This window comes from Oreochromis niloticus, linkage group LG4 (assembly GCF_001858045.2).
Source record: "Oreochromis niloticus isolate F11D_XX linkage group LG4, O_niloticus_UMD_NMBU, whole genome shotgun sequence".
In the NCBI taxonomy this organism is placed as follows: Eukaryota; Metazoa; Chordata; class Actinopteri; order Cichliformes; family Cichlidae; genus Oreochromis; species Oreochromis niloticus.
The window spans coordinates 17056495-17066674 of record NC_031969.2 but is presented as its reverse complement, the minus strand read 5'-3'; the positions used below and the strand labels follow the sequence as shown (position 1 = coordinate 17066674).

At 42.2% G+C, this 10180-nt stretch overlaps 1 long non-coding RNA gene across 1 annotated transcript; it reads left to right on the top strand.

Moving 5' to 3' along the window:
* Window positions 1–2632: 2632 nt before the first annotated feature.
* LOC112846794 (uncharacterized) lies at window positions 2633–3979 on the top strand. Its single transcript, XR_003219961.1, has 2 exons — window positions 2633–2704; window positions 3649–3979. It is a non-coding gene; the product is annotated as an uncharacterized LOC112846794 (long non-coding RNA).
* The last annotated feature ends 6201 nt before the right edge of the window (window positions 3980–10180 follow it).

Genomic DNA, 10180 nt, shown 5'->3' with positions numbered 1-10180 from the left:
GAGTCTGTTTCACTGAGGGGTTTGATTCTTTCTGTAATTTTGAAAACACTGTTCAATAAAATATATTTTCATGTGTGTGATGGTCATTTTATGATGTGTCGTAACTGTCTTGACTCAAAAGTCATATTTGATATAATAGTTAATGTTCTCAATAATACAAATTGAGTTTCCTGGAGACCTGCTGACCCAAAACCAACACGATTCACTTGATTCAAATCCATCTGGGACTGTTTGTTGCAGGACTTTCATGTTTCACAACTTAGTGTATAAAAACAGCAGATAAGATATGTGGCAGACAATGAGAGAAAGTAACAAGGCTTTAATTATAATTAGAGTCAAGGAGCAGAATGAGGCATTGATAATAGACTAATGCCTCATATATGTGACCTATATCACACAGCATTATGAGGCATACATATCAGCTCACTACCAGCCTGCTGATGGAGATCAGAGAGTTTTCTGTGGAAGAAAATGACATGAGCTCACTGATAATAATGGATTGGATTTATATAGCGCTTTTCAAGGCACCCAAAGCGCTTTACAATGCCATTATTCATTCACGCTCACATTCATACACTGGTGGAGGCAAGCTACGGTTGTAGCCACAGCTGCCCTGGGGCAGACTGACAGAGGCGAGGCTGCCATATCGCGCCATCGGCCCCTCTGGCCAACAGTAGGGTAAAGTGTCTTGCCCAAGGACACAACGACCAGGACAGAAAGGCCAGGGATCGAACCGGCGACCTTCCGGTTACAGGTGCGTCATTCCATGTACACCAGCAGCCCTGCTGTGATAATACAGGGCCCTGTGTAAAATACACACATACACCTCTAACTAACCATCCTCTCTGAGATTGATTTGAGGAGATGTATGTTTTTATTGGGAGATGTCTCAAAATACTCCTTAATTGCTGATATTTTTTGGTGGCTCCATAATGTGCTTACCATCTTGTTGCAAACTCGTAACAATCATCATCAGAATCAGCTCAGATCCTGATCACACAAAAAACGAATTTGCGTGTCTTTTCAACGGCTCACATAATGAGGCACGTCACGTCATTTCATTGACTCATATGTACTGTGTTTCAGCTACTGCTTTGCCTATACTACAGCCTTATTTTTAGAAATTTTCCCAGATTTGTTATTTAAGAACTTTCATGTTCATAAATGTAGTCAGTCAATATTGAGACATGAATTTCTTCCATTTGTACAACCATCATGTGACACTCAGCAGCCATGCCTGATCTTCATCCCTGCGTCGTATTCAGCAGGGAGCTCTGCTTTCTCTCTGAAGCTGAAGAATAGTGTGGTACCTTGTTTTCTCTTCCTTAGCTGTAAATCGAATTTCTTAAAGTTCTGTCACAATATTGGCTCCTGTTTCTGCCTTATTTTTGTGTGCATTTTCTCTTTTTCAATCCATATTGCTTTGACGCTTTGATGGCTTTCTACCTGCATGTTTCTCTTGTATAACCTTCCTAAATTGTTTGTGCTCGATTCAAATTTTTAGAGCAACAAACATGTTGTGTTGTGTTCTGTGCTGGACTTTTTTTGTTGAAGGAGCTCTAAAATCCTTTACATCAATTTAATGGACAGCTCTTGTGCTGCTGACTCGTGCTTATTTTCAATCAGGTGCAACAGCTTGTTAAGGCCTACAATACACTTGGGTTGTAGTGATGGATTTCTGTCTAAATCTAGATGACTGGACAAAGGATCTGTCCTCCAAACTTTTCTATACTGGTGATCTCCTGGAAAATTGTTAAAACAAACACATGGGCTCAGTGGACCAGCTGGTGCAGGTAAATGCAGTTAATTCAACCCTGCTGACATGATTTATAGAAGGCTGAATTACTCCACTGCAGTCTCTGACCCTACAGTCGGGCAGACACGCCCATATTCAAATTTTGGACATAAACTGTCACGTTTGGAGGGTGAGAATTAGGACCCAAGATGCAGGCACTGGCTGAGATGTGAGTGAACTTTATTGAAGGCGAGTGACATACAAACAAAAGGTGGGGATGGTACGAACAAAACTAGCACACCTAAACTGGGAAATACTAAGAACCAAAGTAACAAGCCTGAAGGAGACGAAGAGGAGAGCAACACGGGGCATGATAAGCAGGGAGAAACGTACGGAGGAAACCCAGGAAGACAACACAGATGAACCAGCAACAACCAGGAGAAAACACAGGGCTCATATACACAAAGGAGCAATCAGGGAATGAGGGAGACACAGCTGGGATTAACTGGACATAAGGAGACAAGGCGAAGGAAAACTAGACACACTAACGTAGGACATGATGCTGTCAAAATAAAACAGGAAATGACATCAACACAGAGACACAATACTAACACAGTACAGATGGAACACAGAAACCAAAACCTCAGAACTAGAGGGTCTTGATCAGAATGAAATTGAAACAAAAGATAATAACAATCAAAACAAAACCACTGAGTCCATAGACTCAGGACCATGACATAAACCTGCCAGTAAAAAGATCAATAATCTGCTTTTACGTGACTGCTAAACTAGAAACATTTAAATCCATGATGATGTTGCTCATTAATAGCCTCATATAAATATCTGGATTATCACCCTTCATCTTCACACGTAGCAGAGCTTGTTGTTTTGGTTGCATTTACCAGGAAAGCAAAGCATAAAGGGAGCTACGACTGTCCTCACACAAACAGCAGCAGCAGACTTACAAAGGTAAGTTCTCTCATTTCCTGGTGGATTCATTTTTACTCACTTTCACTCACATGACTTTACCATCGTCTCTAATGCAGCATTTATTCTACATTTAAAGATACAATGAAGTGGGTTTAACATGGAGTGGATAACACTACACTTAGTCCGCCTTCTCTTTAAATTACAAGCATACTCATTCACATGAAAAATGATCTATAAATCTGTAGTATTACAGTTTTGAAAAATGTAATCAGTTTAACTTTCTGACACAGGGAGAGGTGAGTATCATGAAACCTGTGTCACACCTGACAACACAAATAAATAAATATATGGTTTAACAGAGGTTTAATGGATAAGTGGGGAAAATAAAAGGATGTTTGCTAATGCCTATAAAATATGCATCACTTCTTTGGTAAAGAATTATTTAGTTTGCTTTGTTTAATTAATCTTCTGTAAACTGAGTGTTGAGCGATCCTTCCCTGTTATTTATCTGAAGCTGACAGGAGGCTTCAGCCATCAAATCAAGTTACAGATACAAGTTATTAGTGTGATTTTCTCTCTTTATGTCACAAAGTTAAAGCTGTTTGAGAAAACAACATTTATCACTAACAAGCCTCTCTGAACAATCTCTTAATTAAAAGTAAACTCTAATATTAAAAAAGTCACTTTTGATTTCAAATGAAGAAAGCAAAATTTTAAAATGCAATTCCAACCCATAATGGATGGTATAAACCAGAGAGGAGAAAAACAAGTAAAACCTGTTTCAGAGTTTGTGTGGCTGAATGACTATCAAATTATAAACTAGGAATCCATGTAAAGCTTTCTTAATCATGATTATTCTATTAATCACATTATGCAGTCATCACATAATCATTTGATGCTTCACTGGTCAAAAACATGTAATGAATGTCAGAATATAAAGTATGCATGAACAATAAAAACAGTCACTTCTTAAATCTCTCCAGGATGAAGATGTTTGGAAGAATGATGAGCTGCTGTGTGGCTCTCCTCCTGACCTTCAGCTCTGTGTCAGCTGTAAGAAAGCTCAACTCAATCGCTGATCTGAGGTCAGTAGGCTTTGGCCAGTCTGTGCCCGAGTACAGCCTCCGGTTGCTCCACTGGTTTGCTACCACAGTTGACTTTGACAATAACAACATCATCCTGCTGACCTTTGACCCAAACCGTGGTGATTATGGCTCACATCGATATCGCAACGATGAACAGCTGTTAGACCCACTGCCGAGGGGATATCGATACTACACTGTTGGTAATATCTACCAAGATGCATCACTGGAACTTCCAGATTATGTCATTGAGGAAAGTAACAGGGCTCGCATTATAATTAGAGTCAGGCAGCAGAACGCAGTACAGACAATAGACCAAGTCTATATCACACAGCATTATGAGCCATATGAAGCTCGGGGGACAGAGTATGATCCACAGCATACATATCGGGTCACTACCTGCCTTCTAAGAGTGTTGAGAAAGTTTTCCTTGCATCTCGATAACATCAACTCACTGGCTCTCAGAAACAGAGTTCATGACTCCCAGCTATCAGAGATAAGAAACATGTGGGGGGACCTCGCTTGTGTTGGACTGTTGTTGTTTATTGTGATCCCAGAAAAATATTCCTCTCACAAACGCAACAACAGACGTCAGCCAGCACCAAGAAACAACACACAAAGTCATGTTGTGGTCAATATCCCAGAGAGCAGGGAACATAAAGCTTTTGTCTCCCCGGAAAGATACAACTCTACTTTGCATTCCACATCTCAGGACAACAACACCTGTGTTTGTTGTTTCTGTGTTGTGTTTGTTTTTTCTGTCATTTTTGGTCTTCTGTATCTGGCATACTGGCTTAAATATTAATTTAACTACAATCAATGTCAATACACAGATTAAGTTGAACATTTCTATCACAGTGTACTGCCACTGACTGCAAAACCCTTTAGCAAACAGTGTTTCACCATCAGTCTTCCTCCTGCTCTCTTCATACACTCCCCGACAGGTTTTTTTTCCTCTTTTCCTCAGAAGCTCAGCCCCTAAACTCTTTTTCCCGGCATTTTCCCTGCATCACTGAAGACTGCAGTTGTCAATCCTTATTGAAAAACAGAGATATTTATATATTTTCACAGTATAATATAATATTTACTGCCGTTATTGTTGGTTTCAAATCTTTCACTTATCCATAAGATTGTTGAAAAAGTCTTTTGTTTTGTTTTGTTTGGCCAATTTTGTTTAATCTGCCTATGTTTCCTTTAATAGAGGGTGGCTTATCATGACTATGATGATACGCTGATTTGAAGCTGTAACTGAGTCAGCTTTTTTGAGAAGAAACTGAAATTTATGGATTTATTTCTTGTTTGACTCTTGCCATGCTCTTCTTGAAGTAGAGCTTGTCACCTGGTGGTGCCTTGATGTGAAACAAAGACGGTGATATGACGATTTGTTGCTCTGTTGCCCACTGCTCAAACAAACTGCCTCACATCTTCTCCAAATTTCTCCGTTTCCATTTTAGTAATCATGTAATTTTTAAAGTAACACCACATCATCTCATATTTTACAACTTTCCTTAATAAGGGTTTATTCATAGTATAGTAAATAAACTCAGTCAGTTTGATCTCACATTGTGTGGGATAAAAAGAAAAACAAACTACAACCAGAAGACTAGAACTACTGGGATATTATGTTGACTCCATGTCCTGAGAATCAGGCAGCTACAACACTTTGGTACAACCAGTTGAATGACAGTTATTCCATTGTACACTTTATTTCGATGTGTTTAACTTCACCTGCTGTGCTATATTTGTAAACCTTCCTAAATCTACCTGTAGACACAGTTGAAATTATTTTCACCTCAGTTAATAACAAACTTCACACAGTGCACCGTGACGGGCTCAGAGTCTTCAGAGTTTCACTCCTGCACAGGTGTTAATTTATTTTTAGGATGCAAGACTGGATTTAACTGACAGATGTTTTGCTGACTCATGCTTATGTTCAGTCAGGTTCAACAGCTTGTTAAGGTCTACAAAAACTTTTTGCACATTTAGATGTTTGCAGGTGTTTATTTACATGTAAATTATATATATTTTCCTCTACTTGATCTGGAAATAAAAATTCTGAACAAAACATTTGATTAATTTGTGTGTAATCTATTTGCAACAAAGAAAAAGAGCTGGATGAACATCCGACTCTGTGGTGATGCCATCTTGTTTGCCAGTGGTTGGAATGATGGACAAAGGAGCTGTCCTCCAGACTCTGGTTCTTTACCGGCAGTGGTGTCACTGGTGACGTCTCAAACCTCGCTGGTTCAGAAAACGATCTCAGCATTGGTGTGATTTATGAACATGTATAAATTTGCATGTTAGCGTTCGTGTTGGAGTTTCGTCTGTGACACAGAGGAGCTTGTTTTATGGAGCCAGCTGAAAGGAGAAGGGTTTCCCCCTGGGTGGAAACACTTTAAGCTGAATATTACACATAATCTGCCTGTAAATAATGAAACATGTTACGACTAAAACGTTCACAAGTTGGGTTTTTTGTTAAGTTAAACAAAAAAAAACTTGATACACTTTTAAGTAGTTATGGTGTGCCAATTAACTGGACTACAACACATCACCTATGAGTGTCTGTGCTGTGGGATACTGGTGCACTCCTGCCTCCTCAGCATTATGTGAAAGACTTTCTCCAAAGCCAGAGAGGTTATTACCAAAAAGAGAACCTGACAGAGTCAAAGCACAAATATTATTTCTTAATAAATATTTTTTTAAAGTCACCATCAGCCCAGTATTCATGAGCACAGTCACTGTCCCATCTTTCGAAAACACAACAACAGATTTAACATAAACTTCTCATATTATGTTGGATTTATTTAAACACTGACTCAAATCTTACTGACATTTTTTTTTTTTTACATTGCTAAAGCTCGACAGCCACGAGGCCTCACAGATGAAAAACCTCATGGTTGAAATGACAATAAAGGTTTTGACCAGCAGGGGGCGTTTGTATCCACATGAAGCCTCGAGAAGTGAAACTTACTTTGAACCAGCTGGACTGAAAGTTTTAAGGTTTCATGCAGAAGTGTTTCTGCACACTTCTGACTCCTGATCCAGCATCGGTGCCCACATACTACTTCATTAAAAATCATGGGTTAGAGCAGCTCAGCAAATGAGATCAAATTATTTATTTACTCTGAACAGCCCCATAAACAATGCTTGCAGTTACAAACATTCAAGGTTATGTTGCTATTGTATTTGTCAAACTAGTCTCAGTTTTATTTAGGAAGGTTCCTAATGCTTGGCAGCAGGGCTGGACCTTCAGGGGTGGCACGTGCCATCCTAAAATAATCGCTCGGTTTTATTTCTTGTTGTCAGTAGCAACCGATGCCTATGACTGTGCCAGAGCACATCGTGAATCAACACCATGGGCATTTCAGATTTTACACAGGTGGTTGATTGTTACAGTCTGGAAATGGAATAAAGGAGAGTGTGATTAACCCTCTCATAATCACACGACTGATGGCAACAAGCTGCAGCAGTTCTTTAAAATCCCATTTATTAGAAGATAATCTGGTAAGAAGATGTGGGAATCACCAGACACCCCATAATACGACATCACAATACATCACTCACGATATGATATTATTGAAACAACAAAGAAACAAACAAACTATTATTTTGTCAGTGTGTGAAAACAAACGATCAACTTTGTCGGGGAAAAGGATGATTTTTATAGCAGGTAATTAAATGAATGAAAAGTTCCAGTTAATCACTTTGTTTATTACTTTGTAGTTTGGATCCCCGCAGGTGAGGTCTTTATCAAATGCAAAAGGGAGAAATTCATGTCCTTCATATTTTCGATCCAGTGGGCTGTAGTGGAGTCCTAGCTGGGTTTTATGTTTGACACCCCTGATCTACACTGACTGTAAAGTTTTACAGCTTGGAGATGTTTCACGTGAAATGTTGTAAAGTTTACGGTTAGAAGAGGTTTAATCCTGTAACATTATGCTGACAGTTTCAGCGGCCGTGCTTAGTAACACCCTGAGGAGAGATTTTGAACAGCAAGTACCTGGAAAACGAACTCCTCCTCCCTTATGGTGTCAGTTTAAAGATGAATCAGTATAACAAAAGAAAAAACTATTTTAGTCCTTAATAAAGCTCTTTGGCGTCACTCACTGCTAAAGTATTGACTTTGACTCTTTGGTCTAATGTAGACATACATTTAAATACATCTATGCCAAGATTTGCATTGTTTTCTTGGTGTCTCACAGATTTCTTAGAACAAACAAATGGAGTCAATGGACCAGCTGGTGCAGGCAAATCCAGCTTATTCAACCCTGCTGACATGATTCAAAGAATTGGCAGAAATACTGGTTGAACTGGCTGACCCCTGGCAGTGTTCCTCACAGCTGTCCAAGAACTTTCAAAACACAGAGACGTGCCGATCGAAGAAGCGTAGGTTCATTTTGGGCATTACAGTAAGTGTGTCACATGTTTTTTTATTATCTTTAGACAGGGAAAGTGCAGTGTATGACTAAGACTTCATGAAAGAGACAGGTGGAAGGCTCTTAAGTCAGTATCAGGTGCATGGTGGAGTGTGTAAAGTTCTGCCATTAAACATCTTAGTTTGATAAATGATGACATTTAAAAAAGGATATTTAGCTATGCTGCATGCTGAGTTTCTAAAATAAACAAGTACAGAAAAATGAAATAAACAGAGGATCGAGACGCTCGCTGTCATGTCTGTGACAGCACCTCCTCCTGGTAGGGTTGCAGCAGTGGAAGCAGCTCCACAAGCTTTAAAACATCCAGGAGCTCACTCTGCAGGTGGGGGATAGATATAGGAGAGGTGGAGAATGAACTCAACCTGGGTGTTAATTGTCTTGTGTACTCTGGGAGATGAGTGGATGATGGGGTGGGTGCAGTTTTCTCTGGGGTGGTGTCGGGTGGGCTGCCCCGGACTCTGTGGGGATGGGCGGTGCCCCGGTGGGTTCCAGGCTGTGGGGGTGCCTACTGGGGTTAGCGGGGGAGCTGGCCCCAGGGAGGGGCCACTTGCCTCCCTCTTCCCGCTCCACCACACCCACCCACAAATGCAGGGCTTGGGGTGCAGGTGTGTCACCAGGGTGCAGGGGAGGCACTCCCCCTCTGTCCCCTTCTGGCCACCTGTGCCTCAATTTTATTCCACGACCTAGACATCCACATTACTCATACTCTCATAACACATACATATAGGGCCTTGGGGGTGGGCACGTTATACAGCGTCCAGAGGATGGTCTGTGTATTCAAACCCACCTCTGGTGCTGGTGCCCTACCCTCAATTTTAAATGCATATAGACACTGAGGGTTGTGGGGAGGAGCTGTGCTGCTCTCTGGCAGGAAACACCATGCCCTTCTGTGTTTTAAATGCGCTTTAGTACAACACGCAGCAACACTACATATGAGCGTGCGGAGGGAGGTTTGGGGTCTTCACTCACCCCCGTTCTCTGTTAATCGTCAGGGCTGGGGGTCTGGGAGGAGGTGTTGGCTGTGAGATTGTGGTCTGAGATGCGGGGTCTCCCTGCTACTGCAGATAAGGTGGCAGTCTGCTTGCCTCTATCCCAGGGAAAAGGGTTACATCTCCTGGGTCTAGGTATTGTTTGCCCCTCTGGGGGCGAGGATACCTGAACCTGGGATATAGAGTATGTTTGGGGAGTGTGATTGTGTGTACAGTGTCTATTTCTGTTTGTCTCCACGTCGGGTGAGTGCCAAATATTTGCTTATGTGTATATGGGGCTGGGAATACACGTTTCTGTCTGTGTGCGCCTGTTCGTCTCTGTCTATATGTCAGGTTGGGTCTTAGACTCCACCTTTCTGGGAACATCTCAGGCTCTCTGAGGTATGGAGGCCTGTCTCCCCTCACTACACTCTCTGCCGGTGGCTGATGCCCTGAGCCATCGGTGCGTTGGTGGTTCTTGGTGTCTGGGGCTGGGAGCTCATGTATGTACCGGCTCACTCCTGGTGGCAGATTAGCGGGGCCTGGTACCTGCGGCCCAGCTGGGCCCCTTCTCGGGGGTGGGGCGCCCTCGGGCCTCTGGGTCTGGGGCCCGGTCCTCTCTGGCACAGCTGGCTGCCGGCAGAGCCCGCGGGCACGTCACTGCAACCCCCACTGGCCTCTGCTCCGTGGCTGCTGGGTGACACCTTGTCTGGGGCTCTCCTCAACTCTTCCCAGGAGGGTGGCACGGTTACCCCTTTGATGGTCCTCCTTGGGTCCTCGTACTCTGGGGCCTCTGGATGTCTGGGGCCTGGATCTCCTCCATACTGGCTTCATGCCATGGGGGACGGGGCTATGGCTCCCCACACTCCTTAGCAGATCGTTACATGGAGAAACCTTTGGAATACAAGCATGCTGATCCACACAGGTGTGCACACGTGTTCACAGACACAAACTACACCTTTCTTGGCTGCTACCTCAAAGCACATTTTGCGCTGTCGATCCTGCGTGCTGCACAATAACATTTAATAT